The 27,265-nt window shown below is 43.4% G+C and overlaps 1 protein-coding gene across 1 annotated transcript in view; it reads left to right on the top strand.

Annotated features, from left to right (window-relative positions):
• Positions 1-15,025: 15,025 nt before the first annotated feature.
• Positions 15,026-27,265, top strand: part of LOC124152344 — a 77,971-nt gene continuing 65,731 nt past the window's right edge. Inside the window, exon 1 of the mRNA XM_046525256.2 lies at positions 15,026-15,184. The gene's annotated coding sequence lies outside the window, so the exon portion shown is untranslated. The remainder of the gene's footprint in view (positions 15,185-27,265) is intronic.

Genomic DNA, 27,265 nt, shown 5'->3' with positions numbered 1-27,265 from the left:
TTGATAAGGGGTGTGTCATAGTGGCAGTGGTCCATGATACCATTTGACCTTCATCAGAGATGTGTCATAGTGGCAGTTGTCCATGACACCATTGGACCTTCATAAGGGATGTGTCATAGTGGCAGTGGTCAATGACACCATTGGACCTTCAACATGGATGTGTCATAGTGGCAGTGGTCCATGACACCATTGGACCTTCATAAGGGATGTGTCATAGTGGCAGTGGTCCATGACACCATTGGACCTTCAGAAGGGATGTGTCATAGTGGCAGTGGTCCATGACACCATTGGACCTTCATAAGGGATGTGTCATAGTGACAGTGGTCCATGAAACCATTGGACCTTCATAAGGGATTTGTCATAGTGGCAGTGGTCCATAACACCATTGGACCTTCATAAGGGGTGTGTCATAGTGGCAGTGGTCCATGATACCATTTGACCTTCATCAGAGATGTGTCATAGTGGCAGTTGTCCATGACACCATTGGACCTTCATAAGGGATGTGTCATAGTGGCAGTGGTCAATGACACCATTGGACCTTCAACATGGATGTGTCATAGTGGCAGTGGTCCATGACACCATTGGACCTTCATAAGGGATGTGTCATAGTGGCAGTGGTCCATGACACCATTGGACCTTCAGAAGGGATGTGTCATAGTGGCAGTGGTCCATGACACCATTGGACCTTCATAAGGGATGTGTCATAGTGGCAGTGGTCCATGACACCATTGGACCTTCAACAGGGATGTGTCATAGTGGCAGTTGTCTATAACACCATTCGATCTTCATAAGGGATGTGTCATAGTGGCAATGGTCCATAACACCGTTGGACCTTCATAAGGGATGTGTCATAATGACAGTGGTCCATGAAACCATTGGACCTTCAACAGGGATGTGTCATAGTGGCAGTGGTCCATGACACCATTGGACCTTCATAAGTGATATGTCATAGTGGCAGTGGTCCATGACACCATTGGACCTTCATAAGGGATGTGTCATAGTGACAGTGGTCCATGAAACCATTGGACCTTCATAAGGGATGTGTCATAGTGGCAGTGGTCCATGACACCATTGGACCTTCATAAGGGGTGTGTCATAGTTGCAGTGGCCCATGATACCATTGGACCTTCATAAGGGGTGTGTCATAGTTGCAGTGGCCCATGACACCATTGGACCTTCAGAAGGGATATGTCATAGTGGCAGTGGTCCATAACACCGTTGGACCTTCATAAGGGATGTGTCATAGTGACAGTGGTCCATGAAACCATTGGACCTTCATAAGGGATGTGTCATAGTGGCAGTGGTCCATGACACCATTGGACCTTCATAAGGGATGTGTCATAGTGGCAGTGGTCCATGAAACCATTGGACCTTCATAAGGGATGTGTCATAGTGGCAGTGCTCCATGACACCATTGGACCTTCATAAGTGATATGTCATAGTGTCAGTGGCCCATGACACCATTGGACCTTCAACAGGGATGTGTCATAGTGGCAGTGGTCCATAACACCATTGGACCTTCATAAGGGGTGTGTCATAGTTGCAGACATGGTTGACCCATGACACCATTGGACCTTCATAAGGGATGTGTCATAGTGGCAGTGGTCCATGACACCATTGGACCTTCATAAGGGATGTGTCATAGTGACAGTGGTCCATGAAACCATTGGACCTTCATAAGGGATGTGTCATAGTGGCAGTGGTCCATGACACCATTGGACCTTCATAAGTGATATGTCATAGTGGCAGTGGTCCATGACACCATTGGACCTTCAACAGGGATGTGTCATAGTGGCAGTGGTCCATAACACCATTCGATCTTCATAAGGGATTTGTCATAGTGGCAGTGGTCCATAACACCATTGGACCTTGATAAGGGGTGTGTCATAGTGGCAGTGGTCCATGATACCATTTGACCTTCATCAGAGATGTGTCATAGTGGCAGTTGTCCATGACACCATTGGACCTTCATAAGGGATGTGTCATAGTGGCAGTGGTCAATGACACCATTGGACCTTCAACATGGATGTGTCATAGTGGCAGTGGTCCATGACACCATTGGACCTTCATAAGGGATGTGTCATAGTGGCAGTGGTCCATGACACCATTGGACCTTCAGAAGGGATGTGTCATAGTGGCAGTGGTCCATGACACCATTGGACCTTCATAAGGGATGTGTCATAGTGACAGTGGTCCATGAAACCATTGGACCTTCATAAGGGATGTGTCATAGTGGCAGTGGTCCATGACACCATTGGACCTTCATAAGTGATATGTCATAGTGGCAGTGGTCCATGACACCATTGGACCTTCAACAGGGATGTGTCATAGTGGCAGTGGTCCATAACACCATTCGATCTTCATAAGGGATGTGTCATAGTGGCAATGGTCCATAACACCATTGGACCTTGATAAGGGGTGTGTCATAGTGGCAGTGGTCCATGATACCATTGGACCTTCATCAGAGATGTGTCATAGTGGCAGTTGTCCATGACACCATTGGACCTTCATAAGGGGTGTGTCATAGTGGTAGTGGTCCATGATACCATTGGACCTTCACAAGGGATGTGTCATAGTGGCAGTGGTCCATGACACCATTGGACCTTCATAAGTGATATGTCATAGTGTCAGTGGTCCATGACATCATTGGACCTTCAACAGGGATGTGTCATAGTGGCAGTGGTCCATAACACCATTGGACCTTCATAAGGGGTGTGTCATAGTGGCAGTGGCCCATGATACCATTCGATCTTCATAAGAGATGTGTCATAGTGGCAGTGGTCCATGACACCATTGGACCTTCATAAGGGATGTGTCGTAGTGGCAGTGGTCAATGACACCATTGGACCTTCATAAGTGATATGTCATAGTGGCAGTGGCCCATGATACCATTGGACCTTCATAAGGGATGTGTCATAGTGGCAGTGGCCCATGATACCATTCGATCTTCATAAGGGATGTGTCATAGTGACAGTGGCCCATGACACCATTGGACCTTCATAAGGGGTGTGTCATAGTGGCAGTGGCCCATGATACCATTCGATCTTCATAAGAGATGTGTCATAGTGGCAGTGGTCCATGACACCATTGGACCTTCATAAGAGATGTGTCATAGTGGCAGTGGTCCATGACACCATTGGACCTTCATAAGGGATGTGTCATAGTTGCAGACATGGTTGACCCATGACACCATTGGACCTTCAGAAGGGATGTGTCATAGTGGCAGTGGTCTATGACACCATTGGACCTTCATAAGGGATGTGTCATAGTGAAAGTGGTCCATCAAACCATTGGACCTTCATAAGGGATGTGTCATAGTGGCAGTGGTCCATGACACCATTGGACCTTCATAAGTGATATGTCATAGTGGCAGTGGTCCATGACACCATTGGACCTTCAACAGGGATGTGTCATAGTGGCAGTGGTCCATAACACCATTCGATCTTCATAAGGGATGTGTCATAGTGGCAGTGGTCCATAACACCATTGGACCTTCATAAGGGGTGTGTCATTGTGGCAGTGGTCCATGATACCATTGGACCTTCATCAGAGATGTGTCATAGTGGCAGTTGTTCATGACACCATTGGACCTTCAGATGGGATATGTCATAGTTGCAGTGGTCCATGGCACCGTGGCATTGTGAACAGTGAAACTTCAGAGCAGAAACAATAATGCGATCATCATGTCATTTTAATGAGGGAAGAAAGTCTAAATGATTCAGGTCATTGACGTTTACCCCTTCCGTGAAACCCACGAGCACGGGTTTGGTCGTGACAAACCTAGAATGATAATCCAAATGAACTTTTTGCAAATCAGAAACACACTTGTGCCTCTAATATAAATTAAATTCACCCCCTTCCACATATTAATTTTAGCAAGGTGGTACTGGTGGCCCATTCGCCTGAGGCGCCACAATTCGCTGTGCAGAGTTGTGTCCCTTAAGCGTGCCAGAAATCTAGGACTGTGGGTTCGAATCCTAGTTTGCCCCGGCTATGTCTAGGTTTGTCAGTGTAGCGGCCATAAAAGTTCCGAGTCCCGTGATGGGATTCGAACCACGGACCTTCTAATCAGAGGTCGGACGCCTTGTTCACATGACCAAAGAGGTTAACCCCGTCAGCAAGCTGACAAGGTAAGGATGTCATCTGTGGGACGACTCCACGCACTGCTACATACTCCCCCGTCAACAGAAGGCACGTCCCTGGCCGCATAGTAGGGAACTGAGGCTTAATTTGCTCATATTTAATATGAACGTGCTCAGCCTCACGTTGGGCGCCAATGTAGCGGCCATAAAATTTCCGAGTCTCTTGATGGGATTCGAACCACGGACCTTCTGATCAGAGGTCAAACGCCTTGTCCACATGACCAAAGAGGTTAACCCCGTCAGCAAGCTGACAAGGTCTGTGGGATGACTCCACGCCCTGCTACATCAGCAACATGGGTTTCACCAAAGTGGTAAACGTTATACCTGCATAACATTGGTCTTTCCTCCCACATAAGGCTCACTCGCCTTGATATAACTAGAATACTGTTAAAAGCGGCGTTACAAAAATCACTCACTCACTTGTTAATTCCAGGGTTGGTTGGCTGGTTGGTTGGTTGTTTAACGCCAAAAACAGCAATATTCCAGCTCTATGACGGCGGTCTGTAAATAATCGAGTCAGGACCAGACAATCCAGTGATTGACATCATGAGTATCGATCAACGATATTGGGACCGAAAACATGCATCAACCAAATCAGCGAGCCTGACCACCCGATCCCGTTAATTCTAGGGAACGGCAGGCCAAGTCGCCTAAGGCGCCGCAAGTAACTATGCATCCATTAAGTTGCATCCATTAAGCATGTCAAAAACCTATGATTGTTTGTTCGCCCTTATTATATTTATTTGTTTGTCAGCACCATACCTAGACTCATGTGTTTCAAAGTGGTAAACATCTGAGACCTGCATCACATGTCTTTCCTCCAACATTAAGTTGACATACCGTGGTGTCACTGTAAGACTGTTTAAAGTTTTCACATCCGCATACCAAGACTAAAATTGCTATCATGATTTTTTATCTACGTCATGCTTCTCAATGTCACATATGAACACCGTATTCCATTGTAAAAAATAGGTGTATAATAATAATAACGTAGGTTTTCCAGAAAATGAATTATATACATATACTTCCATTTCAAAACACACACCAGTGACACAAAAACACAAACTAATAATAGTAAGTAATACAACCCATGCCACGCAAGACAGGCATGTGTTTGTGAGGTTGAGTCGGTGTACAGGGACGTACAATCAGACAGGCCACACATCGTGAACACCCAATCCTCATACCAGTCTACGCTTCTGAAAGGCTTGAGATTTGCTGAGGGCGATTATGGATCTAATTCCCAAAGGACTTCATGGTACGACGGCAATTAAAGGGGGTCCATCGGGTGCCCATTGTCAGTCTAGTTCTAGATTAACTAGTTAATACCTCATCGGTGAAGATCCGGGTCAGAATTGGTCTTCAACAACCCATGACTGTCGTGAGAGACAAATAACGGGATCGGGTGGTCTGGCTCGCTGACTCGCATGCGTAGATCGATGCTCATGATGTCAATCACTGGAGTGTCTGATCCAGACTCGGTTATTTAAAGACCGCCGTCATATCAATGGTATATTGTTGAGTGCGGCGTAAAACAAACAAAGTTAATACCTGGTGAAACTGAGACATTATCTTTCTGTAATTTCGGTTATCATAAACAGCTCATTTTATTTCCATCGCAGACACTAGCCGAGGTGTTTGAGGTAATTGTCCACACTACCAATTCGCCCGAGTAAAGTCTCGTTTTGATTAAATGCGATTTAGTTACGAGAGTGCGTTATTGATATTAATGTATTTACATATTTCATAAGTTCATGGACACAGAGGGTGTCTTTCAGTGCCTATTCTAAAAATCGATGCCACAAATAGTACATGGTAAATGCGCCCAACCTTTGCATGAGACTGACTCACACGCCAAATGCACATTCATCAACTGTGTGACGTCCTCGTGGTGTCCGTCTATCAGCTGACGGAGCTTCTGTTTGATGTACGGAGTGAGTGTTGACACACTTCCTTTAATTATATAGGCACAACCAATACCTGCTTTAAGCTTTTCGAAAACAGCTCAACCTGAACACATTAGCAACAAAACAGCATCGAAAGTCGTTGTAGGATTATTCATCAATTTGATATAAAATCCTTAACAAGTTCACGTGTCTTTGCATGTGATTGGTTGGCCTGGTAGTTAAGTCGTTCGCTCGTCACGCTGAAGACCGTGGTTCGATTTCCCACATGATTGTTTGATTGTTTGATTGACATTCTAGAAGTTGCCGAGTAGATAAGAAAACGTACAGCTTTTTGGCATTCTGATTTATGGCATATGGCGACGTTTCAATGTTTCGATGTGTCGAAACGCCGCTGTTTGCAATAAACCAGAAGTTGTTATCCATAAAGTCTGACGTTTCCTTATGTGAAGCATCGGTGTCAACATACATCGAACATCCGGTCTGTCTCCCACAATGAACACCCACAATGAACATGCAGTGTGTCTCCCACAATGAACACCCACAACGAAGATGCAGTCTGTCTCCCACAAAGAACACCCACAATGAAGATGCAGTCTGTCTCCTACAAAGAACACCCACAATGAACCCCGGTCTGTCTCCCACAATGAACCCTGGTCTGTCTCCCACAATGAACCCCGGTCTGTCTCCCACAATGAACACCGGTCTGTCTCCCACAGTGAACATGCAGTCTGTTTCCCACAATGAACACCCAAAATGAACCCTGGTCTGTCTCCCACAATGGACCCCGGCCTGTCTCCCACAATGAACACCGTCTGTCTCCCACAGTGAACATGCAGTCTGTTTCCTACAATGAACACCCAAAATGAACCCTGGTCTGTCTCCCACAATGGACCCCGGCCTGTCTCCCACAATGAACGCCGGTCTGTCTCCCACAATGGACACCCACAATGAACCCTGGTCTGTCTCCCACAATGAACGCCGGTCTGTCTCCCACAGTGAACATGCAGTCTGTTTCCCACAATGAACACCCAAAATGAACCCCGGTCTGTCTCCCACAATGAACACCCACAACGAATATGCAGTCTGTCTCCAACAATGAACAGCCACAATGAACATGCAGTCTGTCCCCCACAATGAACACCCACAATGAACCCCGGTCTGTCTCCCACAATGGACACCAACAATGAACCCCGGTCTATCTCCAACAGTGAACACCCACAATGAACATGCGCTCTGTCTCCCACAATAAACAAACATAATGAACATGCGCTCTGTCTCCCACAATGAACACCCAAAATGAACATGCGCTCTGTCTCCCACAATGAATACACACAATGAACCCCGGTCTGTCTCCCACAATGAACCCCGGTCTGTCTACCACAATGAACACCCAAAATGAACCACGGTCTGTCTCCCACAATGAACACACACAATGAACCCTGGTCTGTCTCCCACAATGAACACCCAAAATGAACATGCGTTCTGTCTCCCACAATGAATACACACAATGAACCCCGGTCTGTCTCCCACAATGAACACCCACAATGAACATGCGCTCTGTCTCCCACAATGAACACCCACAATGAACATGCGCTCTGTCTCCCACAATGAACACCCACAATGAACATGCGCTCTGTCTCCCACAATGAATACACACAATGAACCCTGGACTGTCTCCCACAATGAACACCCACAATGAACATGCGCTCTGTCTCCCACAATGAACACCCAAAATGAACATGCGCTCTGTCTCCCACAATGAACACCCAAAATGAACCCCGGTCTGTCTTCCACAATGAACACACACAATGAACCCTGGTCTGTCTCCCACAATGAACACCCAAAATGAACATGCGTTCTGTCTCCCACAATGAATACACACAATGAACCCCGGCCTGTCTCCCACAATGAATACACACAATGAACCCTGGTCTGTCTCCCACAATGAACATGCGCTCTGTCTCCCACAATGAACACCCAAAATGAACATGCGCTCTGTCTCCCACAATGAACACCCAAAATGAACCCCGGTCTGTCTTCCACAATGAACACACACAATGAACCCTGGTCTGTCTCCAACAATGAACACCCAAAATGAACATGCGTTCTGTCTCCCACAATGAATACACACAATGAACCCCGGCCTCTCTCCCACAATGAATACACACAATGAACCCTGGTCTGTCTCCCACAATGAACACCCAAAATGAACATGCGCTCTGTCTCCCACAATGAACACCCAAAATGAACCCCGGTCTGTCTCCCACAATGGACACCCACAATGAACCCCGGTCTGTCTCCCACAATGAACACCCAAAATGAACATGCGCTCTGTCTCCCACAATAAACACCCGCAATGAACCCCGGTCTGTCTCCCACAATGAACATGCGCTCTGTCTCCCACAATGAACACCCAAAATGAACCCCGGTCTGTCTTCCACAATGAACACACACAATGAACCACTGTCTGTCTCCCACAATGAACACCCAAAATGAACACCCACAATGAACCCCGGTCTGTCTCCCACAATGGACACCCGCAATGAACCCCGGTCTGTCTCCCACAATGAACATGCGCTCTGTCTCCCACAATGAACACCCACAATGAACATGCAGCCTGTCTTCCACAATGAACACCCAAAATGAACCCCGGTCTGTCTCCCACAATGGACACCCACAATGAACCCCGGTCTGTCTCCCACAATGAACACCCAAAATGAACATGCGCTCTGTCTCCCACAATAAACACCCGCAATGAACCCTGGTCTGTCTCCCACAATGAACATGCGCTCTGTCTCCCACAATGAACACCCAAAATGAACCCCGGTCTGTCTTCCACAATGAACACACACAATGAACCACTGTCTGTCTCCCACAATGAACACCCAAAATGAACACCCACAATGAACCCCGGTCTGTCTCCCACAATGAACACCCACAATGTACCCCGGTCTGTCTCCAACAATGAACACCCACAATGAACATGCGCTCTGTCTCCCAAAATGAACACCCACAATGAACCCTGGACTGTCTACCACAATGAACACACACAATGAACCCCGGTCTGTCTCCCACAATGGACACCCACAATGAACACCGGTCTGTCTCCCACAATAAACACACACAATGAACCCTGGTCTGTCTCCCACAATGAACACCCAAAATGAACATGTGCTCTGTCTTCCACAATGAACACACACAATGAACCACTGTCTGTCTCCCACAATGAACACCCAAAATGAACACACACAATGAACCCCGGTCTGTCTCCCACAATGGACACCCACAATGAACCCCGGTCTGTCTCCCACAATGAACACCCACAGTGAACATGCGCTCTGTCTCCCACAATGGACACCCACAATGAACCCCGGTCTGTCTCCCACAATGAACCACTGTCTGTCTCCCACAATGAACACCCACAGTGAACCCCGGTCTGTCTCCCACAATGAACCCCGGTCTGTCTACCACAATGAAAACCCACAATGAACCCTGGACTGTCTACCACAATGAACACACACAATGAACCCCGGTCTGTCTCCCACAATGAACACCCACAATGAACATGCGCTCTGTCTCCCACAATGAACACCCACAATGAACCCTGGCCTGTCTACCACAATGAACACCCACAATGAACCCCGGTCTGTCTCCCACAATGAACCCCGGCCTGTCTCCCACAATGAAAACCCACAATGAACCCTGGACTGTCTACCACAATGAACACACACATTGAACCCCGGTCTCTCTCCCACAATGAACACCCACAATGAACATGCAGTGTGTCTCCCAAAATGAACACCCACAATGAACATGCAGCCTGTCTTCCACAATGAACACCCACAATGAACCCTGGTCTGTCCCCCACAATGGACACCCACAATAAACCCCGAATGTCTCCCACAATGAACATGCGCTCTGCCTCCAACAATGGACACCCACAATGAATCCCGGTCTGTGTTCAACAATGAAAACCCACAATGAACATGCGCTCTGTCTCCCACAATGAACACCCAAAATGAACCCCGGTCTGTCTCCCACAATGAACCCCGGTCTGTCTTCAACAATGAACACCCACAGTGAACATGCGCTCTGTCTCCCACAATGAACACCCACAATGAACCCCGGTCTGTCTCCAATAATGAACCCCGGTCTGTCTTCCACAATGAACACCCACAATGAACCACTGTCTGTCTCCCACAATGAACACCCACAATGAACACCCACAATGAACCCCGGTCTGTCTCCCACAATGAACACACACAATGAACATGCGCTCTGTCTCCCACAATGAACACCCACAATGAACCCTGGACTGTCTACCACAATGAACACCCACAATGAACCCCGGTCTGTCTCCCACAATGAACCCCGGTCTGTCTCCCACAATGAAAACCCACAATGAACCCTGGACTGTCTACCACAATGAACACACACATTGAACCCCGGTCTCTCTCCCACAATGAACACCCACAATGAACATGCAGTGTGTCTCCCACAATGAACACCCACAATGAACCCTGGTCTGTCCCCCACAATGAACACCCACATTGAACCCTGGTCTCTCTCCCACAATGAACACCCACAATGAACATGCAGTGTGTCTCCCACAATGAACACACACATTGAATCCCGGTCTCTCTCCCACAATGAACACCCACAATGAACATGCAGCCTGTCTTCCACAATGAACACCCACAATGAACCCTGGTCTGTCCCCCACAATGGACACCCACAATAAACCCCGAATGTCTCCCACAATGAACATGCGCTCTGCCTCCAACAATGGACACCCACAATGAACCCCGGTCTGTCTCCCACAATGAACACCCAAAATGAATATGCGCTCTGTCTCCCACAATGAACACCCAAAATGAACATGCGCTCTGCCTCCCACAATGGACACCCACAATGAACCCCGGTCTGTCTCCCACAATGAACACCCATAATGAACATGCAGTCTACCTGCCACAATGAACACCCACAATGAACATGCAGTGTGTCTCCCACAATGAACACCCACAATGAACATGCGGTCTGCCTCCCACAATGAATACACACAATGAACCCCGGCCTGTCTCAAACAATGAACACCCACAATGAACCCCGGTCTGTCTCCCACAATGAACACCCATAATCAACATGCAATGTGTCTCCCACAATCAATATTCTGTCTATTTCCAGCAAAAAACATCAAACATGAAATGCTGTCATTATCGCCTGATATTCTACAGTTTTGCATGGATGTACTACCTGCGTCCATACATAATGTAAAACCACATATGCAACAGTGTAGCGTAATTGGTCGAAGTATCACGTTCCACAACACCTGTGATGAATGTAGGAGGATATTCAGATATATAATATGATTACAATAACACATGCGAATTATCTCATCTCATTCCAAAGTAGCCAAGCCATGACGATATACAAGCATGTAGCTCGCAGAGGAAAACGACAAACACGATTTTACAATTGTTGTTGGTCAAAGCTCTCATATGCTTGATTTACTGATATATTTTATCTTAATTCTTTTATGAGATATACCCTGGGTCCATTCAAAGTCATTGTGGTTTTAGGTTTGGCAGCACAACACCCGTGCTCGCGGGTTCACCAAAGTGGTAATTCTGGAATACTGTTCAAAGCGGCATTAAACCCATCTCACTCACTCACTCAACCGGACAGTACACCCTCTTTCTGTATTATTACAGTAATTCTTTAGCTCTTGAGAGTAATTTGATTGGGTGTCTGTTTTAGCATCGTTCCAACAACGGTACTATGGTAGCGTACTAGTATTTTCATATTTTGCGAAAAAGATCGACCATACGCTGAATAGGATTTTCTGGATTATCTCAGTAAGGAGAAGCTCATGGGAAACCAGATTTCTTTCTGCCAGTAAAACCGCCTCCCTGGTGTAGTGGTACAGCGGAATGTCTAGGGTTCGACCCCCGTCCGCGTCACACCCAAAGTTCGTTCGGCATTAAGGGGCTGAAACAAGGACTGGTCGGCTCGGAGTCAGTATACTGCGTCTGGGTGGGATATTCATGTTGAACTGCGGCGTGGTATCTCAGTGGGCTAGCACTATAAAATCTGCATTAATTCGGACCAGTACAAGCAGCCACGCACGCACGCACGCACACACGCACGCACGCACACACCACACACACACACATACGTGCATGCACACACGCTATATAAGTGCAATAATCTTGGGCGCAAGGTTAACCCCCATTTCACCTCACCTTCTGTCATGCATCTAAGGCATGCATCTCACCCTGATGCAAAGGGTGAATGTGCGGACCTAAACCTGGTCTGGCATGCACATCACCCTGATGAACAATATTGTCAGCTACATCTCAACCTGTAAATATGAGAGTGAGTGAGTTTGATTTTACGCAGCCTTTAGCAATATTCCAGCAATATCACGCGCAGTACACCAGAAATTGGCTTCACTTTCTACACATGTGGAGAATCGAACCCGGGCCTTGAACGTGACAAGCGAACGCTTTAATAACTAGGCTACCCCACCGTCCCATCATCCTCTAAATTATAAATGTAACAGATAAATATATCACCAGTGCTTGTCGGGTAGCCTAGTGGTTAAAGCGTTCGCTCGTCACGCCGAAGACCCGGGTTCGATTCCCGATGTGTACAATGTGTGAAGCCCATTTCAGGTGTCCCCCGCCGTGATATTGCTGGAATATTGCTAAAAGCGGCGTAAAACCAGACTCACTCACTCGCTTAATACCCCATTTTGAAGAGTACTAAACATTATTTCATTAGGCGATCGGGCACACTAAGTGTAAATGTATTACATCATTGGAACTTACTCATTTGGTTTACAGCAAATAACGCTAACTGCTTCACGGATTATTTGCGTCTATCTAACATTTCTATTCCAACCTCAGATCCCAATACGCACCTTCTTTTCTGAAAAGATGTCCGCTTGGAGGGTGATTTAAGAATCGAATTCAACCGGGATTTTTGCGTTTTTGGCGGTATAAATTATCGTAGCGGACTTTTAAAACTCCATAGACGAAACAACATATTGAAGTCAAGTCTTATACATAAATGCGTCAACAATAATAACTTCACAGACAGCTTTTTTTATCATTAACAGCTTAACACAGAAAACTGTACACAACTGTACGAAATCAGTGACAATTATGCAACATATGCCCCGCCCATTCTATTATCAGCCAATTAGGAAGCACTATTCCGTTAGTGGGTTTGGTCACAAATTAAAGGGGGCACGGGTGGCCCAGTCGTCTATATAAGGCGCCGCGATTCGCTATGCAGAGTTGCGTCCCTTGGGCACGCCAGAAACCTATGATTGTGGGTTCGAATCCCGGTTCGCCCCGATTATGTTTCTAGGTTTGTCAGCACCATACCCGTGCCCGTGGGTTTCACCGAAGTGGTAAACGTCTGAGACCTGCATCACTTCGGGCTTTCCTCCCACATTAAGCTGACACGCCGTGATATAACTGGAATACTGTTAAAAGAGGCGTTAAACCAAACTCACTCACTCACACTCACAAATTAAAACGGCAAAAGAATGCTTAGTTGGCCTATCAGATGCCACGGAATCATGCAATTTATTGATTAGGTCGTAAATGACAGTGATGCAATAAACTTAGTTTACATACCGGTGGGATTCATAATTAAAAGAAATCAAAACGAGTGTTTGAAATGCTTGGATGCTGAGTTTCGTAACCTCGGTGTGCGATACACACGAAAACTGTATTCTCTATATTTATCCCCGCTAACATGATTAATTTTAGTTAACAAGTCGTCTTTTCCATTTGAATTCCGTGCCGAAAAGACTGCAGTTTCAACATAGTAAACATCAACCGTTTGTGACGTAATTCCTTGTGTGACGTCGTTACACGTCATGCAACAAAGATGTCAGCAATGGTATACCTGTTTAACGTCGGCAGTTTCAGAAAGGATGTGTGACATTATGATTATACGTGTGCTAAGTATGGTTAAATTTACGTTTATATATTGAATCATATGGATATAAAACGTAAATAACAGTTTCCAATTAACCATTGACGTCACCAGTACGTCACGAACAATAGTGTGGCGTCATCAAACAATCGATGTTCGCGAAGATCTTCTCATTTTCATAAGATTACATTTAAAAAAAAAAAAGAATATTCTTTTATCTGGACAAATATTGATTATCTCAACTTATGAGTATTTATTATTTTATTAATACAGATTTTCAACGAATCTTTCAGAAAGGTTATATATCGACAAACTTTTACAAGATGCTTTGTTGAGAATGCCTGGCCCATCCTCGAATAACAGTCTCTTAGGAATCAATTCAAAACCTTTTGTTTCACTTTTGGTTGCATAACGAGTGTAACAGATTAGATTGTTTCATAATTTTGAATATTTCATAATTCCTTTACACTTCTCAAACCAAAACTTTCGATAGTGAAACAACATTTAATGTTGAACAACATTGACAGTAACGCATGTGTCAATACTGTATTTGCGATCCTAACGGGAAAAGTCGATGATAATATGTTCACCGAAAACACATAAATAAGGAAGAAAACACAATAAAATTCACTTGTTTTGGCCTTGCTAACACAACACGGAATATTTGTATTTTTTTTGTTTCGTTTCACAATACTCCTTTGACAGGCAGGTGCAATATACACTATGGATTTTCCCCAATACGACAATGGTTAAACCCAGTAGACTGTACACTGAGGTCTTTATTAGGTGCGAGTAATTTATGTCCGCCTGAGTGTTATTGATTGTTTACACGCTTCACTGCAACTTTGAATAAATTACAATGATACATAAACTGGATGTGGAAATTATAGACTCCATATAAAACATTATTAATTATCGATTCTGTTATGGTTCATGGTTGTGCCTAATCAATTCAGCAAATTCTCAACAGTTGACTAGCCTCATCAAAGTTGATCCACCGTGACGTCACAATGCGCGAATTGCTTTGCGCACTGTCATTGCTTTCAATATGGCGGTGGGCACCATACCCCTCATATTTGAACAATATCTGTTATCATCGAGAACAAGGTGACCTGGCTTTGTTTATTTTCGCCCAACCAGAAAATCACTGAACCGAGGCAAGCTGCTAGACGTACATCCACTACTGTAAGTAACGTGTGCTATATATGTTCTCAGTCATTTAAAGGGAGAATAATACATGTGCACCCTAGCATGTCGATTTCAGTGTCGCACGCCTGAGCAGTTTTGAGGGAAACAATCGGCTCAGGCAATTTACCGGGGTGCGGCGCCCACACTTCGTACTGAAATATAACGGTGTTTTAATGCACTCCCGTACAGTGTACTGAATTTAGATGAGCTACGCTCCTATTGTAGAGCAAAATGGACGCCCTGACCGATTTTCTCTTCGTTTCACGTTGATATGTCATGCGTCGCGACCCTGTCAGCTGATAATGACATCGACATCTTTATCGCGAGCTGGTCGCGTGCAGGCATGGCGATTCTACAACACTGTAATACAATAGAATTACTAATCATTTTCTCACTCTGTGGTATAAAGACTTATAACATTACCCGTTTCGAGTAGCCGATTTACCTTGTTAAAGTGGGCGGGTCCATATACATGTGATAAAGCCATGTTCCCAGTCTCCTCTTCCTTCACCTCAACATCCCGACTTTCAATATTTGTAAGATGGCCATTGAATTTAGCAGATATTCATAGGAGGTATATACACAATTTGACCATGGTAACAATAAGTTTGTCAACTATTACAAGTTCATGAAAATCAAAACAAATATTTCTTACCAATGCTTTAAAAAAATCACAATTTTTGAAATAACATTTTGAGTTGCTTTTGTATTTGATAAGCACTTCATAAGTGACATATAAATGACCATTTGTAAAATGTGTTGTGAACTACTTTCAATGTGGCCAACACAATAATCAGCAGCTGATATGTGAGTTGAGGAAACAGTTACTTTGACATGTATAAAACCATGATATGCTCTGAAGCAGTTCCCAGTCATATTATATCTAACTCTGCATTTTCTTATAAAAAAATATTGATTTTGGTATTCCACAGTGCCACACCGTCATGATATTGCTACCCCTATATGTCACAGGCAGGTAGCTTGGTGTTGGGCACAGGAATTGTCCCACCCAATTACTGGACTTTTTCTCTGGTGTGATCCCCCTTCTCAGCTCAAGCATCCCATTCTCTTTCCCTTTTCAGCACTTTCACCCTATTCTCGTCTCCAGCATTCCATGGGCTATATGTCTTCAGAATAGTATTGTGTCCTTTCGTAATGTCAGTAATTGAATGAAATAGTGCTGAAAAAAAAAATGTTAAACAACTCACTCACTCATAAATCTATTCAGACCTGCGAGGAAAGTACTCGTCATGCTGAAGACATACAAAACATGTCATACATTTATCATCCATTTGTCTCCGTTTCTTTTTATTATAACAGGATTTCTTGAGGTGATTCAGTCATGAAGATGCTTCACACTGCAAACTTGTCCCAATTATTAACTTGAAATTGATTTGCATACTCAACTTCAACATATTTGAAAATTGTTTTCATGATATTAGTTAATATACTTTTATGCACAACATGAAACATTCACATTTCTGAAAGCCTTTTTGAATTGAATTGAGCTCGTTCAGCTTGTGGAGCAGTGAGACTGACAACAATAAATTTAATCAAAATTCAAACAAATCCATTGTGGTGTATAAATGAAACATATAAGAAATACGTTTAACCTGTCAGTTCTGGTCATGTTTTATTGCTTGGCATTGTTAGAACTTTGAGTTTTGTAAATATTGCTTGAAGTGAATGTGTACTTGATAATATGAGTTCACTGACTGGCACCGTCATCACATTTCACTACGAAACTGTGACAGTCACAGATGTACTGTCATGTGAAAACACATGATCAAGTATTTGTCATATGATGATGTGATACTGAATCTGTAATTATTAATTAACGTTATGAGCCCCAGATATGGTTAAATGCACTGGGAGATGATTACGTTAATTATGTGTTGTGAATGTTTAACTGAAACTCACACAAGGCTTGTACTATTTACCTGAAAGGTAACTGTCCATCACACCCAATGCTCGAGTGATGATTCATCATCATTTCAGGGTTTAACGTCGACTTCAGGGTCTATTTCGTCAACAGGGTAGGTGGGGTTGGTACTATATGATATACTAAATAAAAGAATAAACCACCAACCCCCCCACAATAGGAGTGGGGAGTAATTATACAATACATACACAGAAGGGCAGTGTGGATATACTATATATTATATTCAGATAAAAATAGATATTTGCATAAAGGTTATATTATAAATATAGAATTACATATTACAAAATGTATAAGTATATGTTGATTTAAATATTAATATATATAAGTGATATAGTAGTTAGCTAGTAGCCTTGGTGAATAATAGGAAATTTGTATTGGGCGTAATTTTAATTAATGTTATTTAACAGCTGTTGTTAATATATGAAGGGAACTATGACATAGAGAAATGGGGTTAAGCTTTAACTAAAGATGTGATGCTTTGGGTAATACCATATTTATGTAATAAGCATGATTCTGTTCAATTGCCTCATGTCATCAAAGGCACTGATTCACGAGGGACAAGACTAAAATGCCTATTATTAATCCTATACATGTTTATATTAAATTAACCCTAACTGTTTATGAAAATTTGTTTGTGAAAAAATTGTTCATGGGAAAAAAGTGGGGGCCTGCTCCTGTGGGTTGGTCCCACCAATAATTGATTTTCAGGAAACATGCTTATGGCTCTGGTCGTATGGGTCCTATTTTTATGTAATATTTGTTATAATGCTTAAAACAAATGGCTTGTTTAGAACTGATGTTAATTCCACTGTTTCTTGAATTTGTAATCAAAACAGTCACAGCAATGATAAAATTTGGTAACACCCAAATTTTTTTCCATATGTTCAATATATGGGTTTCTTGACAGCTGTTTTCAGCTGTGATAAAGCCATTTGGGTCGCCAGTGAAATAATGGATGGATGGGGTTACCGGAAACACAAGTACTTGAGGAAAAGGGGGTGCTTATGATGAAAAGACGATAACATTGAGTCAACACAGTGGGGTAGCCTAGTGGTTAGAGCACTGGCTTGTCATTGCTCAAAACCTGGGTTTGATTCAGCGCATGAGTATATAGTAGTGTTGGTACAGTATAAACTCATTCTTGTAGGATTTAACCCTAACCTACAATACTAATTTCAAGGGTCCTTCCAGGAAATATGGGGGTCCTGTGAAGTTGTGAAAAGATGTACTGTACTGTAAGATTTAATAATTAGTTAGATTACAGGATCTTTAAAATTTTTGTCAAGAATTTGGGACAATGAATATTATATTTTTCTGCATCAATTCTAAACATTTGTGCTCACTGGTCTCACATTTCTGCATCGCGTAAAACCCTGCGACTAGTGGCATAAAACTTCACTCCCTCAAGTCATTTATAAGCACGTTTATTGTTCTGAACTTTATTGCACTGAAAAGCATTGAACTGTGGCTAATATGAAACACCAGGGATTTTGATGTTACACACGACTACGAGAAGTGCCATTTTCAGAATTATCATTTTTGGTATCAGGTGACGTCTTTGCCATTGGCACTTGCACAGTTACAGAGTGGAATACCATAGTTCAACCTACTCCAAAGGATTGATAGTAATTAGTATTATGGATGGAATTGGTTAGATGGATGAGTGACCGCTGACTGACCAAATCAAAGTTATTATAGAAGTGACATCAAATAAATTTCTTGGTTTATTTTTCCCTGTTTCTTAAATGATGTTAAAAAGAAATTAGACACAGTTGAGAAATGACTTTTCAATTCAAATTTCTATTTTGCTCCAAATTCCAAATTTTTGCTCATGCTTGGCCATTAATGGCATGTTGGTATCCAGGTGAACCTAGCAGTCACCACGCTGGCCTTGGTGCCCCAGTTTCATACCTTGAGACGCAGAAGATGTAGCCAAAAGAGATCACATAGTGCATAAAGATCAAGTTGCAGCTACTAAAGAAATAATGAAAAAATATAAATTCTCCCTCCTATCCAGTCACTTTTGAAAAAAGTCACGAGAAACAAAGACTTGTTTTAAGTGGCCTTATCCCCAAAATGTCATACTTCAAGTTTATTTTTTCATGAAATAATTTAGGTTTTGTGTGCTTATCAGTTGTGACCTAACTCCTGTTGGATTTGCTTTTGGACAAAATGATAAAGAGGCCCACGAGGGGTGATTGTATTCGTACATCACTGCTGCAGTCAAATTAGGCCACACTTTTTTTTGTCACGATCATAAAATATAATATAAATAGTTTAAATTTATTTTTATTTACCTATCTTTCCACATTCAATCTTCTCATCACAGGAACAAAACCTCCTCAGAAATAAATATGGATACATGTTACTGTGCAAATGCTACTCATCCTGCAATCAGAACAATATTTGGCATTTATTTTTTTCACTGACCAACCAACCCAAACATCTTCATGCCAAATAAAGAGAAAATACTGAGCTATGAAAAAAAATTTGTAGCTCACCAACTGAAAGTTGAGTAGGGCTAGACATTTCTTAAAAACTTGATTTCTTACTTCGCCTCTCACCAATTCTAAGCCGTATCTTTACAAGGGGACACAGAGAACATAAACCTTCTTGTTGACAGAAGTAAATACAAGTACATGTTACCATGGTGACTATAATAATATTAAAAGTCTTTGCAGAATTAGCATTTATAAGCAAACAATACTTGTCATAAGGGGAGACTTAATGGATCGGGTGGTCAGACTTGGTGACTTGGTTGATGGCAGGTTACGGGGAGGGTTGAGTGGAGTGGGGGTGAGGTGGAGTGGGGGTGAGGTGGAGTGGGGGTGAGGTGGAGTGGGGGGTTGAGGTGGAGAGTGGGGTTGGGGTTGGGGTGGAGTGGGGGGTTGAGCTGGAGCGGGGGGTTGGGATGGACTGGGATTTGGGTGGAGTGTGGGGTTGAGCTGGAGTGTGGGGTCGGGATGGAGTGGGGTCGGGGTGGAGAGGGGTTGGGGTGGAGTGTGGGGTTGGGGTAGAGTGTGAGGGAGGGTTGAGTGGGGTGCAGGTAGAGTGTGAGGGAGGGTTGAGTGGGATGGGGATGGAGTGTGAGTGACGGTTGAGTGGGATGGGGGTAGAATGTGAGGGAGGGTTGAGTGGGGTGGGGGTGGAGTGTGAGTGATAGTTGTGGGGTGGGGGTTGGTAGAGTGTGAGTGATGGTTGAGTGAGGTCGGGGTAGAGTGTGAGGGAGGGTTGAGTGGGGTGGGGGTAGAGTGTGAGGGAGGGTTGAGTGGGGTGGGGGTAGAGTGTGAGTGATTGTTGTGGGGTGGGGGTTGGTAGAGTTTGAGTGATGGTTGAGTGGGATGGGGGTAGAGAGGGTTGAGTGGGGTGAGGGTAGAGTGGAAGGGAGGGTTGAGTGGGGTGGGGGTAGAGCGTGAGTGATGGTTGTGTGGGTGGGGGGGTAGAGTGTGATGGTTTTGTGTGTGGGTGTGGGTGGGTGGGGGTAGAGTGTGAGTGATGGTTGTGGGGGTAGAGTGTGAGTGATGGTTGTGGGGGTTTGGGGTAGAGAGTGAGGGAGGGTTGAGTGGGGTTGGGGTAGAGTGTGAGGGAGGGTTGAGTGGGGTGGGGGTAGAGTGTGAAGGAGGTTTGAGTGGAATGGGGGTAGAGTGTGCGGGAGGGTTGAGTGGGGTTGGGGTAGAGTGCGGGAGGGTTGAGTGGGGTGAGGGTAGAGCGTGAGGGAGGGTTGAGTGGGGTGGGGGTAGAGTGTGCGGAAGGGTTGAGTGGGGTGGGGGTAGAGTGTGAGGGAGGGTTGAGTCGGGTGGGGATAGAGCGTGAGGGAGGGTTGAGTGGGGTGGGGGTAGAGTGTGAAGGAGGTTTGAGTGGAATGGGGGTAGTGTGTGCGGGAGGGTTGAGTGGGGTGGGGGTAGAGTGTGCGGGAGGGTTGAGTGGGGTGGGGGTAGAGAGTGAGGGAGGGTTGAGTGGGGTGGGGGTAGAGTGTGCGGAAGGGTTGAGTGGGGTGGGGGTAGAATGTGAGGGACGGTTGAGTGGGAAGGGGATAGAGCGTGAGGGAGGGTTGAGTGGGGTGGGGGTAGAGTGTGAGGGAGAGTTGAGTGGGATGGGGGTAGAGTGTGAGGGAGGGTTGAGTGGGGTGGGGGTAGAGTGTGAGGGAGGGTTGAGTGGGGTGAGGGATGTTTGAGTGGGGTGGGGGTAGAGCGTGAGGGAGCGTTGAGTGGGATGGGGGTAGAGTGTGAGGGGGGGTTGAGTGGGGTGGGGGTAGAGTGTGAGGGAGGGTTGAGTGGGGTGGGGGTAGAGTGTGAGGGAGGGTTGAGTGGGATGGGGGTACTGAGTGAGGGAGGGTTGAGTGGGTTTGGGGTAGATGGCACTCTTTTATTCATTACATGAATCTGAATAAATTAACATGCAATGAGTCAGGGGAGGGGTTAAGATGGGTTGGGGTGAATTGAAGGGGAGGGTTGAGTGAGGTTAGGGTGGAATGGGGAAGGAGTTGAGATAGGCTGGGGTGAATTGAAGGGGAGGGTTGAGTGAGGTAAGGTTGGAGTGAAGGGAGGGTTTAGAGAGGTCAGGGTGGAGTGAAGAGAGGGTTGAGAGAGGTTAGGGTGGTGTGAAGTGAGGGTTGAGAGAGGTCAGGGTGGAGTGAAGGGAGGGTTGAGTGAGGTTAGGGTGGAGTGAAGGGAGGGTTGAGTGAGGTTAGGGTGGAGTGAAGGGAGGGTTGAGAGAGGTTATGGTGGTGTGATGTGAGGGTTGAGAGAGGTTAGGGTGGTGTGATGTGAGGGTTGAGTGAGGTTAGGGTGGAGTGAAGGGAGGGTTGAGTGAGGTTAGGGTGGAGTGAAGGGAGGGTTGAGAGAGGTTAGGGTGGTGTGATGTGAGGGTTGAGAGAGGTTAGGGTGGAGTGAAGGGAGGGTTGAGTGGGGCTGGGGTGAAGTGAGGGGGAGGGTTGAGTGAGGTTAGGGTGGAGTGAAGGGAGGGTTGAGTGGGGCTGGGGTGAAGTGAGGGGGAGGGTTGAGTGAGGTTAGGGTGGAATTAGGGGAGGGTTGAGTGGGGCTGGGGTGGGGTAGCTATGTTGTAAGGGGAGGGTTGAGTGGTTGGTGGTCTTGTGAGTGAGTGTGGTTTTATGCCACCTATTTCAGCGATATCACGGCGGGGGACACCAGAAATGGGCCTCACACATTGTACCCATGTGGGGAATCAAACCCGGGCCTTAGGTGTGACGAGCGAATGCTTTAACCACTAGGCTACCCGACTGGTCTGGAAGGTTTGAGTTTGAGTTGGGGGGGGGGTTGAGTAAGATGGGTTGAGTGGAGAAGGGAAGGGTTGAATAGGGTTGAATGGACAACTAGGGTGTCTGAAATGTCAAAGGAATGCATGCTGATGTTTGGCAGTTGGTCTGTTTGTGTTTTCAATAAGCCTATTACAGTAGTTGATGTTGCAGATCAGTGAGAAATGCACAAAAATACACTGAATTCATTTCATACACAAGATGGCACAATTTTATTCATTACATGAAACTAAATGGAATAAATTAACATGTACAATGAGTTAATTTAATGTATAAAACCTACACTTACACATGTTCTCATGCATTAGCATAGTAAGAGATTGTTACTTGAACAACACTTTTTAATTATTTGATTATTTTCAGGTTCATCCAACTGGCACCAAACACAATAATCAGAAAAATAAATAAAAGTTATTGTTATTCATTTTCTGGATTTGATAGGTTTAAAAAGAAAATTATAACTGCAGTAATATAACAAAACTATTCACATGACAAGTGACAAGTGACGGGAGACTTCTTTCATTTTTCAATGTAACGGTGGTCGTCCTTTTATCAAGTACTCTACATGTGGAGGACAAGGAATACCAGAAGTGAAATTTCAGGGTATTGAATACTCACTAACACCCACATATCTAAAACACATAATGTTTATCTCCAAATGGATACATTGTTTTTTGGTGTTGAATATATTGATCTAGAAGGGACCGCACATCAGGAACATAAGGTGACGAGGACAACAACGTTCGGTCACAAGGTTTAGTAGGTTACCATGGTAACATGGCCGTTTTTTATCTCACTATGTATACTTCTGTTGCATCAAGCCACTAGTCCATGAACGGTATGCTATGTGGATGTGACTCATGATGTAATGTTTGTTTCTTTGTTTGTTGTTTAACTCTTTCAACACCAGTCAAACAGAAGCTTTTACTGCTGTGACACCGAGTTCCCAGAGACTCTGGGGTGATAGATGAAGCCTATATTTATCAAGGAAATTATCTGCTTGTAAAACTTCTTTGATACAATATCTTATTCACCATTTGAAAGGTCCAATCCTACTGTTTATACAAATGAAACTTCTGTTTATCACATTATTTAGATAATGCATTTACAAATCAATTAAGTTCTTTTTAAATAAAAAATGTAAACTAACACACTCATAACATCCAGATTAAGCACCAAGGATGCGAAGATTCGAAGATTTTCAGCAAATTTTAGATTTCATTATATCCGCTTACCTATTTCTATTTAATTTTCATTGTTTACGTAAATGGAAAATTATATTTGAAAGAATTTTAAATGGTATCTGTTATCACCCATTTCCCAATAACAGCCGCTGTTCGCTCAGTAACATGAGGAAATAACAGGAAATACCTCCCTTTTTAGTGGCTTCATTTGAATCACACGTGTGTCGAGTCCTTCGATGTTTTGGCATCATTAGAAAGTTTATGACGTCATTAAATGACAGTAACCTCCCCTGTAGTATTTTCATAGCTGTAACATAGGATTTAACATGAGATAGACATTGTTTTCTAATGACGCTTTCTCGCCGAAATCTGCTACTAGGTTTTTGATTGGTCAAATTTAAGCATGTGACCTAAGGCAGCCAATCAAATTACAGCAATGCTTACTGTCTTTGTTAATGATAAATTTCATATTTAGACTAAAGGTTTTGGTTATGTCATGTTATTCTGAACCTGAACGCAGAAATCGCGACCTATGTAAAAAAATATGGAACTTCGTGTGTGTATCATGCAAGGTTACAAGCTGTGCAATGATTTCTCGTGTATATATTTTGTCATTAAACATTGTGCCAGAGCATAGAAATTGTTTGACTTATATTACACGCGATTGCACAAAAAGATGGAAATAAAAACTTAGATGTAAGTTCAACAACCCTTAGATATATTTTTTTTAAATTATATTTTTTACTTGATTTGCTTTATTTTGCTGTTTGACATGTTCTATGTGGACCCACTGTCGAAGCATGTCTCCGAGAATTGTTTTTCAATAACATTGCGGGAAATAGTGAATAATTTTTTAATCTTTCGATAAAATATGATATATTGAAAATGAAATATGTATTTCAGACATTGTGAAATGCGATAGATTTATTAAATGAATGATGTGACAGGTAGGTTCATAAAATTATTTACTACTTTGATGTGGCAATGGCTTGGCTAGTACTTGCCTGTTGTATTGAAAGAGTTAACAGCAGGTGGTCTGTAAATAACTGAGTCTCTACCAGACCATCAAGAGCATCTATCTACACAATTGGGATAGGATGGCATGCATTAACCAAGTGAGTAAGCCTGACCACCCGAGTATCCTGTTAGTTGCCGCTTACGACAAGGGTTGCTGAAGGTCAATTCTTATTTGGATTTTCACGGCTGCATGACGTAATGTATTGGGGAGGGATCAGCCTTGTTGACAGGGTGTGATTTCCCATGGACATGGACTGCACTGCAGATTTAAATCTCAGATTGCAACGAGAGCAGTCAATAAAATGTGAAATATTCCACAAACAGGCGAATAAATGTCACTTGCTTCATATTTATATCATGTATGCAAGATATAAACAAATTGAAATAAAAATACTTTCATTTCTCACGATGTTCATGTTTACAACCTGTTTATGTATGCTACAGATCCCAAATCTGTGCTATATACACGTTAGCCAAAAATATGTTTGAATTGTAACATGGTTATGATTGGGAGATGATTATGATCATGTATTACACTGATGTTGAAGTGTAAATGTACTTGTCCCAGAATATGTCGTACGATGAGTAAACTTAACATTCTCTTTTTGTTTACTTTCTTGTGAAGCATATGGTGCAGCCAGTATATCTGTTATGCAGTCTGTTGTTAACTGCAGTCTGCACTAGGTGCAGTGAAGAAATAAATATGAAATCACACCCTGGGTGATTGTATATCATCGTACATTGGCAGCTGAGGACTTTGCTCATGATATCAATCACCATGATCACAGTTCTGTCTGATCCAGACTTGATTATTTACAGGATGCTGAGAAAAAAGGAGTGACCAAATTATCTGACAAAACATATCAAAATAGGGCTTCCTTTGTCTGTTGCCACGTTTTCACAGATATCCAACATATTTTACTTAACAATTGTTCTGTCAGTCATGATTGACTGATGCAGTGAATCAGACATTCAGTTTGTTGTAGAGTGGAACTGTTGGGATGTCTGAAGTTTATTTGTGCCATGTGTTTGACTGACTTGGTGTGTAGACTATTTAATTGAACAGTGTTGCGTTTCACGTCATTTGCATTGTTGATGGGTAATAAAAGTGTCCCAACTGATGCATTCCTAATATGAACTGTTGAGTTGTCCATTCTGTGGACAGGTTGAAATGTTAATGAAGTAAACATAATATGTTATACACAGCAAAGAGACAAGTTTGGATATGTTTACAAACATGAATATTTTATGAATGAAATGAGAGATGACAATTTCAAGAGTGATTTACATCCCCTCTGCAACAGAAGTTATGTCTTTTTACGTTTTGGATATTTTTAAAAAACTTTTGTGCAACCCATGGTGATGAGTGAGTGAATTGGGATCGGACAGCCTTGAGCAATATTTCAAATGTCTTGGTGAACAATGAAAAGAATTGGCTTAGCTAGTTGTACCAACGTGGAGAATCAAAACGTGGGCCCACTTGCAGAAAAACAATTTTATCGCTATGACTTTCGTAAGTCTTTGTTTAAGTATTGGAGTATCATCGTAGTGATAAGATCACTTTGTGAAGGTAAACCCAGGGTCACACCCTTTGCGCTAGGACTGCCGTAAGTAAAGGTGTGGGAGTTACGATCACGTTAGAGCTAAGATCGCTTTGTACAATGGCACCCTGGTCTTTGTTTGATTGGTCTCCAGTAATCTGTTCTTGTAGGAATCGACTGAAATAGATTGGTAGGTTGGAAACGGCGACATGGCCGGTTGGTGCAACTTATCAGTTCATGCTCCGCGCCTAACCATTGTGCACTATTCCCATGCATCTTGCACTATTCCCATGCATCTTGCACTATTCCCATGCACCATGCACTATTCCCATGCATCTTGCACTATTCCCATGCACCGTGCACTATTCCCATGGTTATCACCAAAGTGGTAAACATCTAAGACCTGCATCACTTTGTGGTTTCCTCCCAACATCAAGCTGACACACAGTGATAGAACTGGTTTTGATATTTGTGGTTTTGTGTTTTGTAAAGGCTGCCTGATATTAAGATATTATTTTTCAGTAAACTATAAACACATAAAATATAAAAAGTTCAAATTTAATTTTATTTGCCGAAGTGCCTCATATTTGATGGATTAGAAAAACTAAAAAAAGATGCAACTGCAAAAATCACAGAAAACCAAAGTAGGTGTTAGCTTTTTAAATAATTATTGATCACATGCATTGTAAGTAGCCTCTGGCCACTGCAGATCCTTTAGAAAGAAAACAAAGTCTCCATACAAGTAAAGATATATACATGTTACCATGGTTACTAGGGGAGAGTATTGACTGGAATTTTGTAGTGTAATATACTGTGATGCTTAAGTCTGTGTTGTGATACATACTGCAATGTTATGTCATTACCATACTGCAATATTTTCTCACATTTTCAAACTCCCCTTTATGTTTTTCAAGAACAAAATTGCATCATACATTGTCTTTCCCCATTTTATTGGGTACGATCTCTGATTCAAGAGCCTCAGCTGACATTTTGAACAATAGAAATGCTTAACAAAGGGAGTTAATACAGTGACAATAATCACACCCGCAATATTATTTGTCTAAGATTAGCTCTACTAGGAAGATTTTAAGTTTTTGAATTATTGATAAGAAGGCCCCC

The sequence above is a fragment of the Haliotis rufescens genome, unplaced genomic scaffold, assembly GCF_023055435.1.
Source record: "Haliotis rufescens isolate VD_foot unplaced genomic scaffold, xgHalRufe1.0.p SCAF_13, whole genome shotgun sequence".
In the NCBI taxonomy this organism is placed as follows: domain Eukaryota; kingdom Metazoa; phylum Mollusca; class Gastropoda; order Lepetellida; family Haliotidae; genus Haliotis; species Haliotis rufescens.
This window is presented reverse-complemented; position numbering and strand designations above follow the sequence as displayed.